We start from the raw sequence: 9724 nt of genomic DNA, 5'->3' as shown, positions 1-9724 counted from the left end.
TTTTTTTTAATTTATTTATTTGACAGAGATAGAGACAGCCAGCGAGAGAGGGAACACAAGCAGGGGGAGTGGGAGAGGAAGAGGCAGGCTCATAGCAGAGGAGCCTGATGTGGGGCTCGATCCCATAACGCCGGGATCACGCCCTGAGCCGAAGGCAGACGCTTAACCGCTGTGCCACCCAGGCGCCCCCCCATCTGTATTTTTGCAAAGTTCTTTATGTGAGTTACTGGGTTTTATTTTCTAAGTGGTTTAAAATATTCAAAATTCATTAGATCCACTTGGTTGTCTGTGTAAATGACGCCAAGAAAAGAACAATAGGAAAGTAGTAGGGTATTTAAATAAACAAAACATAATGTAATACTTTAAGGAAAAAAACAAATTATAATGAGAACATTTCATATTTGATGAAAAGCTTGCCAGTATACTCCTAGTTAGGGAAATTTAGAAGTAAAATACTCAGTAATGAAATGATTGTGGCTTTCTAGAATGTTGACTGACAGTTTTTGACCTGCTAATGAAATTGGCATAATATTTTAATGAATTGTAACTGATAAAATGAGAATAATGAGACCCAGAGTTAAACTAAATGGAACAGATTACATGGGAGATAGAGTTAAATTTCTCATAAAAGATATCTGATGACAAAATAATTACCAAATACTTATGTAGTAAATTATATTTTTTTATCTCTGCCAGTGGGAAAACTCTCTTTATTTGCTAATTCACTTTAAACTTTGTTAAATAAACTTTCAGTAAAATTAATCAGCCTGTCAAAAACAGATTTCAGAAAAACTTAAATTAATATGATATACTAATATGATATACTAGAAGAATGAGGATGGATTTATTAATCATCCTAATCTACTTTTATGTTTCAACTTCCACCAAGTTACTTTGGTTGCTGACATGATTTTGTAATTTGAGTATATAAGGATATTGACCTGTCAGTGCTATAGCCAAGAATTTTGCATTTCCAAGGCTCAGGAATCTCTCTCTCTGTTTCTCTCTCTGTGTCTCTCATACACACACACACACACACACACACACACACACACATCTTGTACATTAAATAAATTTTTACAAAATTTCAAAATCAGGGAAGAGTGAACCTGACCAAGCCTAATGTTAGGATCAGTGGCTTCAACGATAATGTATATTCCCCAGGATCCTTGCTTACGTTCCTCCTTGTTTTCCCTACTATAGCCACCCTTTAGACATCCATCACTTGATGAATCCAGCTATTCATTTTCTTTGATTCTGTTCCCACCTTCAAAGTGTTGCTGGACAAATCTCCATGCTGAGTCAATAAGGTCCACATAGGTCTTATACTTTTTAGCTCCATCAGAGCTCCCGCATGCTTCTTCATGGTCTCTTCACCGTTTCTTGTCATGTTCTCTGCAACCGACTTTACTGGGTTTTCCAAAAACTTGTTCCTCTTGTCAATGGCATACTTCACCATCCCAGCGCTGCCAAGAAGAAAATATGGCCACCAGACAGGACTAGTTCCCACCTTTGCTTCTGTGCTTCCATATGACATCATACACTCTGGTCTTCTCTCCTGTTAAAAGAAGAAGAGTTGGGGTGCCTGGGTGGCTCAGACGTTAAGCGTCTGCCTTCGGCCCAGGACGTGATCCCGCCATTCTGGGCTCGAGCCCCGCATCAGGCTCCTCTGCTGGGAGCCTGCTTCCTTCTCTCCCATTCCCCCTGCTTGTGTTCCCTCTCTCGCTGGCTATCTCTCTCTGTGTCAAATAAATAAATAAAATGTTAAAAAAAAAAAAAAAAGAAGAAGAAGAAGAGTTGATTGTCCCTTCCTAGTTTAATCATTCCACTCTTACTCAGTGTGATAAACAAAATAATTGTCCCCTCAAAAACTCAACATCTTAATCTCTGGCCCCTGTAAATATTTTCCTTTATGTGGCAAAAGAGACTTTGCAGATGTGATTGAGATAAGGAAATTATCCTGGATTATCTGAGTTGGCCCAATTTCCTCACAAGACCCTTGTAAAAGGGAAATTCAAGGTCAGAGTGAGAGGAGATATGAAGATATATGACAATGGAAGCTGAGATATGAAAGAGAGAGAGGGAGATTGAGAGAGAGATTTGAAGATGCCATAGTATTGGCTTTAAAGATGGAGGATGAGGCCACAAACCAAGGAATGCAGGTAGCCTCTAGAAGCTTGAAAAGGCACACAAATGGATTGTCCCCTATAGCCTCCAGAAAGGAGCACAGACCCACGGACATCCTGATTTTTTAGCCCCGTAAAACCCATTTTGGATTTCTGACCTCCAGAACGTAAGAGACTAATTTTTTTGTTGTAAGCTACCAAACTACAGCATCAGTAGGAAACAAATATACCAGTATCTCAGTTTCCATCATTTATACAGAAATTTTATCCCATTATCTTTTCTATTTTTTCTACCAACAATTTGCCTGTTCTTTTAGCTCTTTCTTTTCAGGTTGTAAAAAAAAAAAAAAAAAGAAGAAGAAGAAGGAGAAGGAGAAGGAGAAGTAGAAGAAGAAGCCCTACATTAACCTTTTGCTCAAACTATTGCACTTATAGGTCTCCTTCCTTTCAGCATCATTCTTATTAAAAAATAGTTTACATCTTCTATGCCTGCCCCTCAAACCTTGGTAATCTACTCTCTAACTCCTGCCCTGCCCTGAATGGCTTTCCCAACCTCCTTGGCAGTTTCTTCTTATTTGAGAAATTTAAGCTTTTTTCTCACCGGAGGGATTTGCAGTTTTTGACAGTAATTGCCTGTTCTCTGATGGCTTCTAGTTATCATTTTGTTTAGCCTATCTGGGATTCTTTACAGTCTTTTTTCCCCTCTATCCTCTGACCGCTATTTATATGTTGGTGGATGACTCAAGGTCTCCTCCTTTCTCATTCATTTTTACTGTCTGTATAAACTTTGAGTGATCTGATCTACTTTCATGGTTTTCATGACCAGATACAAGTGGACAACTTCTAATCAGTGAGTCTAAACTTTACTCTTGAATTCCAGATACATTTATCTACTAGACGTGTCTGCCTATCTGTTTTCCAGGCATCCCAAACATTATTTAAACCCATAAAGATTCTTCTCATGTCAGTGTCTCATAGAAGAAATGAGGACCCACCCTTAACTCCTCCATCCTATAGATTCTTCTTTCTACTCTGCTCAGTTGAGTTTATTTCATTAATATCAAACAATTAACCCTTACACCCTGCAATGCCTCTACCATTTGAAAGTTCATCTCATCTTTTCCCTAAAGTATTTAAAAGCCTCCTAATTGGTCCTTATACCACAAACTTTCCTCACCTCCAAACCTGTTCTCATCCTGCCACCAGCATGACATTCCTAAAGCTAAATCTGATTATGTCTCTGCCTTGTTTAACAATTTCTTCTATGTTTATGTTGCCACAGATAAAGTATAAATTTCTTAACTTTGCCTCTGAGTGCTCACTTCAGCAGCACATATAGTAAAATTGGAACGAGACAGAGAAGATTAGCATGGCCCCTGCTCAAAAATAACACTGCCTCTGAGATCTATTCTAGTCTTCTGGCTAACTTCCCAGCCTTTCTCGTCTCCACATCGATACCCTGTGCTCTAAACACAGAGAGCAGCTCCGTATTCATTAAATCTGCCTGATCCTTTCTTTTTTTTTTTTAAAGATTTTATTTATTCATTCGACAGAGATAGAGACAGCCAACGAGAGAGGGAACACAAGCAGGGGGAGTGGGAGAGGAAGAAGCAGGCTCATAGCAGAGGAGCCTGATGTGGGGCTCGATCCCACAACGCCGGGATCAAGCCCTGAGCCAAAGGCAGACGCTTAACCGCTGTGCCACCCAGGCGCCCCCTGCCTGATCCTTTCTTGATTGCATGTCTTTGCATACATTGTTCCTAAAATTTGCTTATTTGCTTCCTTTTTCTTTATCTGGCAAAATCTGCCAATTTGTTAAGCTCTTTGAATCTTTTCTCAAGTAGCCGGAAACAGTCACTAAATGTATTTCTAGATCATTGTGTTCCTGTCTATGTTTTAGCACTTGCATTGCATTGTAATTATTAGTTTTTGTGTTCTGATTGGTCTTTGAATTCTTTAAGGGCAAGCTGTGTCTTCTTCATATTTGTATATTTAGTACCTAGCACTGTGCTTGACCCATGGGAAACAGTAAGTAAATGTAGCATGGATCAATGACATCATTAATTGGTTGAACAAAAGGTCACATAATGATTTTCTGAAAAACAATACTCAAAAGGTCTTTAAGTAAACCTCCATAGCATGTGAAAGAATTGATTATGAAAGTAAACATATTATGGTTGATGTGGCGGTGGAGATAACAGCTCAGAGATTTGACATTCCTTGGGAAGAATGTCCTTTACTTTGCCATAGCCGTTGCACACAGATGAATAGGATGCCATCTGTGTTCTCAAAAGATTACAGTCTGTAAGGAAAAACAGTCATGTGAACAGTTTGGTGGAATAGGGATTACAGAAGCTATGCTAGATGTGTATACTGGATACTAGCATCGTACAAAGAGAGGGTGGTAAGTTCCTTATAGAGTTAACTAAGGCTTCTTAGAGAAAATAATTAAATCAAACAAAAAGTGCCACATATTTGAGGGAAAAAAGCAAATATTACTACCAGAAATTTTAAAATTTAAAATGGGCAATGCATGAAGGGGAGTGTTGGTTTTTGTGTTCCTCTTGTAAGCCAGTGGAATATCTGTCATGCTCATGTCCATTTATACATATTCAAAAGCTGTATTGATTGAAAATTTTGTTTATTACAAACTGGTATGTATCATTGATTTTATTAAGCAACCATACTGAAATTGTGCCTGGCTAGAGGAGAAATTGAAATCTTTCAGTACAAACTCTGATCCTATTATGGTGGGAAAAGATCAAAGCATTTAGTCAGGTGAAGTGCTAGAGCTCCTGTTGGGCCTGGCATCATATTATAGAAAGTTTAGACTTTGTTCTTATTCCCACATTCTTTTGGAATGTGATCAAAGGCATTTAGATCTCTCAGGCCACACAGTTTGAAACTGACAGTCACCTCAGAGAAAAGATTCTGAAGAGTCTATGGGGACATTATCATAAAACCATCAGTCAATTATTATTATAAATTAAACAAATATCCCCAATAAAAATAATTAAAACTTATGCATATAATTAATTTAATAATTTTACTTTGTAGTTATCGAGTCCCATTAATTTTTATTTTTATTTATTTATTTTTTTAATGATTTTTTATTATATTATGTTCGTCACCATACAGTACATCCCCAGTTTCCGATGTAAGGCTCGATGATTCATTAGTTGTGTATAACACCCAGTGCACCATGCAATACGTGCCCTCCTTACTACCCATCACCGGCCTATCCCATTCCCCCACCCCCTCCCCTCTGAGGCCCTCAGTTTGTTTCTCATAGTCCATAGTCTCTCATGTTTCATTCCCCCTTCTGATTACCCCCCTTTCATCGAGTCCCATTAAAGGAAAATTTATTTACATGCTAACAGTGTATTTTAATAGTTTTTTGTTGTAATTTTGACACACAATAAGGCTAAGATGTCTACATGCATTTGATATTGATTGTTTATCCCAGGATACATCTGCCTAAGGAAAAAAGTAATTATTATACATAATGAAAATCAGGCATTTTTTACTTTGCTATATCTGGATAGGACAAGTTCCCAAAACCTATTTGTCTTCTTTAAGAATGCTTTGGCTGTTCTTAGGTTTTTGTAAATTCAAATTAATTTTATAATCAGTGGGTGAAATTTCTTTGAAACTATGTAAGATTTTTATTGAAATTGCAATTAATCTATAGATTAAGGAGAATTGAAATTTTACGTCAATTGATGAATATAGTATACATCTCTGTTTGGCTCCTATTTGTCTCAATAAGGGTTTAGATTTGTCTACAGAAAGGTATACAATTTTTGTTAAATTTATTCCTTGGCATCTATTTTTATTACTGTTATTGTTATTACTATAAATGGTGTTTTGACCTACTTCACTTCTTCCTTAGTCACATGATCTTAGCCAAAAGGCCAAGCAGCAATCACTTTCACCTTAGAAAAGGCTGCCTAAGGATTCTCCTAGAATCATTATTTTTCATTGCAAGGGTGACTGGAACTTTGTATTTATTGACCAGAAAAAGTATAAATAAATTGTGCTCTATCCATACAATGGAATATGGTACTTAAATTAAATTTGAATGAAATATAGTATATACAATAATAAAAGTAAATCTTAGAATATGCTACTTAAAAAATTCAGGGGGCTATATTAAATATATAGCTTTTATAAGCTCAAAAATAAGCAACTTGAATATAAAATGTTTTAGCGCTACTCACATATATGGTAAAAGTGTTTTAAAAAATAAAATAATCAACTCAAATTAATGATAACGATTACCTTGGGGATGGTAAAAAGGAGAATAGGATTAGGGAAGAATAAAAAACTTCAAATGAAAAGGCAATATTCTAGCTTTTAATTTGGATGGTAGTTCATGTGTGTTTATTTTATTTTTACACTTCATTAGTTACATACATTCTTTTGTATGCATCAAATATTACAGGCTGCTTTTTAAGTAAAGGAATAGCTCAATGACTTTTAAAAATGGTTAAGAATTCACAAATAACAGATCACTAAGAATTACTGTAAATCCTTTACTACTAACTTGTAATCCTCTTATACAAGGCCTGTGAACACCAAATCCTTGGAAAGAAGCTTTTTTAAGCTTTGTATGTATGTAGTCTTAGACATAACAAGAAATATGTTTTCTTAATATATTAAAGTGATTCTGATTGAAAAATATGATAGTCTTTGAAATAAATAAAATATGGCAGTATATCATTATAATATTGGTATTATAAAATTACTTTCTTCAAGTCTTTACAAAACTATCATCTATTCAATGAGGCCTACGCTGACTATCTTATTACTGCAAACTGTTCTCCCCATACCCTAACCCTGGTCTTCTTTTTCTTTCTTCTAATTCTTAGCACTTAGCATCTTTGACCATACCATATACTTTTTTTATGATATTTATTGTTCAATGTCTATTTTTTAACACTGGAAAACAGTATGGGAGCTAGCTTTCAAGATGGCCCCCTACATACCATTCCCCTTAGTGTTTGTGTCTTGATGTGGTACTCACCCACTTTGAATCACGGATGGCCAATGTGAGAAATAAAATACTGTAGGGGTGGTTTTGTATGATTCTAAAAACTAGGTCATAAAAAACATTTCAGTTTCTACTTTGCCCTCTCTCAGATCATTTACCTGGGTAAAGCCATTCGTCATATTACAAGGACGCTCAAGTAGCCTTGTGGAAAGGGACACATGAGAATGAACTGAGGCTCACGGCCAACAACGACAAACAATTTGCCAGCCAAGTGAGTGATCCACCTCAAAAGTAGATTTTCCAACCCCAGTCAAGGCTTCAGGTAACTATCTCTGGCCCCCATTTGACTATAGCCTCATAAGAGACACTTAACCCAAATCACCCAAATTCTCAGAAACTATGAGTGATAATAAATGCTTTTTTTTTAAGCCAGGAAATTATGATTTAAAAACAAATCATAAATGTGATAAATAAATCCTTTGTTGAAACCTCAGAAAGATATAAAGTTGTAACTCAGAGAACTATTCAGTTAAACAATGAGGCTTTGTTCTCGTAGCCTCAGCTTAGCCCAAAGGTAGAAAACATCTTGAAGATGCCTCTGTGTGTGACTTTTACCAAACAAAATGAACCCCGATATGATTTGTAAGGGACCAAAGAAATCTTAAGAGAATTATACAGACAGAAATACTGCTAGCTTGATTAGAAAGGGACAGAAAGAGTGCAGAATAAAAAGAGGAAGTTGGGTCCCCATTTTACATACAGGAAGCAAACTGATAACATTACTCAGCCGTAAATACAGGTTACATTGCCTGACAAAAAAGAAGGACTGGAGGGGCAGAACTAAGGGCCCAGAGTGTAGAGCAAAGAACCACAACCTGGCTTTTAGTCTTAATGAAAGAACTAGCAACATGTGCCTTGTGGGATTTCAGATTTGCTGAGGACCAGTGACTCCTATAAATCTCCCATTGTCTCTCTTTTTCAATAGGAGATTTTATAATCTATACTTTTGTGTATACCAAGCCAACTACTGAGTATTGACTAGGTGTCATATATTATCATATTTAATCCTTACAATCCCATAGCTCCATGCTAAGAAATGGAGGAAAATGGGACATAAAGAACTTTAATTGTACTAGTTACTGTCAGAGACATAATTTGAACTAACACCACAGAGTCCAAAAACTATGTTCAGTGAATATCATCCATTCACTATGCTATCCTGCCTTAGATTTCAAGTCTAACATCCTGATTTTAGATGGATGATCTTTTTTTTTTTTTTTTAAGATTTTATTTATTTGACAGAGAGAGAGAGACAGCCAATGAGAGAGGGAACACAGGCAGGGGGAGTGGGAGAGGAAGAAGCAGGCTCCCAGCAGAGGAGCCCGATGTGGGGCTAGATCCCAGGACTCCGGGATCACGCCCTCAGCCGAAGGCAGACACAATGACTGAGCCACCCAGGCGCCCCTAGATGGATGGTCTTTAAATGCAGTAAAACCAAGAAAGATTTCTGGGGCATACATGCTGACTTATATTCTGAAGATGTCATTGTCCTTGGCATGTTCTGAAGTAGAAATTTTGACTTTTCTTTTTTTTTTTTTTTTAAGATTTTATTTATTTATTTGAGAGAGACAGAGAGAGCATGAGCAGAAAGAGGGAGAAGCAGACTCTCCGCTAAGTAGGGAACCTGATGCGGGGCTTGATCCCAGGACCCTGAGATCATGACCTGAGCCGAAGGAAAACGCCCAACCGACTGAGGCACCCAGGCGCCCCTTGACTTTTCAAGTAGGCCGCACAGCCATTGTGGGGCCCAACATGGGGCTTGAACTCATTACCCTGGGATCAAGACCTGAGCTGAGATCAAGAGTTGGACACTCAACCAACTGAGCCACCCAGGTACCCTAAAATTTTGACTTTTAAATAGAATGCCTTTGTTGAAACCTCAGAAAGGTTTACCTGCTAATACCTACTAATATTTTACAAAAAAAATATGTATTTATTTTAATATTACATATAGTTGATGACAAAAATAATCCTCCTGGGCCAATTAACTACAAATTAATTTCTCATTTTGTATATAAACAATGGAACAAGAACAGGATATCTGTAATAAATCCCACAGGAAAAAAGGAAAACTGGATGGCACGTAGCAGTCACTAGTCTGTAAGTAATTCTGGAATCCCATTGAAAAGACATTTTAAGAACTTTTTTTTTCTAATGTCGTGTTAGTCACCATACTAAGAACTTTTACCCTGAGGGGGCAAAGGTTCCTTGATTAAGTTTCTTGTTCTGCTCTGAAAGACTTCCTGTATCTGTTGTTCTCCCTATTCTTTGGCTAAGCCTTCTGTGATGTTTCTTCTTTTCTATTATACTTGGTTCATCTGAAATAGGAATTGGAAACTATGCTCAATGAAAAGCTTTCTCAACCAATTTTCCCCCATAACTTTGGAGGTCCACAATATTTTCTTGTTTGTTTATTTAAGTCTAGAACAATGCAAGATATTCTATAGTCCAAGCTTATAAGCATTCCTTTGAAAATGCAGTAGACTTCTGATTTATTTGCTTCCAGTCAGTTCCATGAATTATGATTTTGGAGTCTTTACTTTTT

General features: G+C 36.9%; 1 non-coding gene across 1 annotated transcript; it reads left to right on the top strand.

Annotated features, from left to right (window-relative positions):
* Nucleotides 1-3440: 3440 nt before the first annotated feature.
* Nucleotides 3441-3546, top strand: LOC113261373 (U6 spliceosomal RNA). The gene has a single exon (XR_003318358.2). It is a non-coding gene; the product is annotated as a U6 spliceosomal RNA (small nuclear RNA).
* Nucleotides 3547-9724: the final 6178 nt, after the last annotated feature.

This window comes from Ursus arctos, unplaced genomic scaffold, assembly GCF_023065955.2.
Source record: "Ursus arctos isolate Adak ecotype North America unplaced genomic scaffold, UrsArc2.0 scaffold_29, whole genome shotgun sequence".
In the NCBI taxonomy this organism is placed as follows: Eukaryota; Metazoa; Chordata; class Mammalia; order Carnivora; family Ursidae; genus Ursus; species Ursus arctos.
Note: the sequence above shows the minus strand (reverse complement) of the source record. Positions and strands in the feature narration are given on the sequence as shown.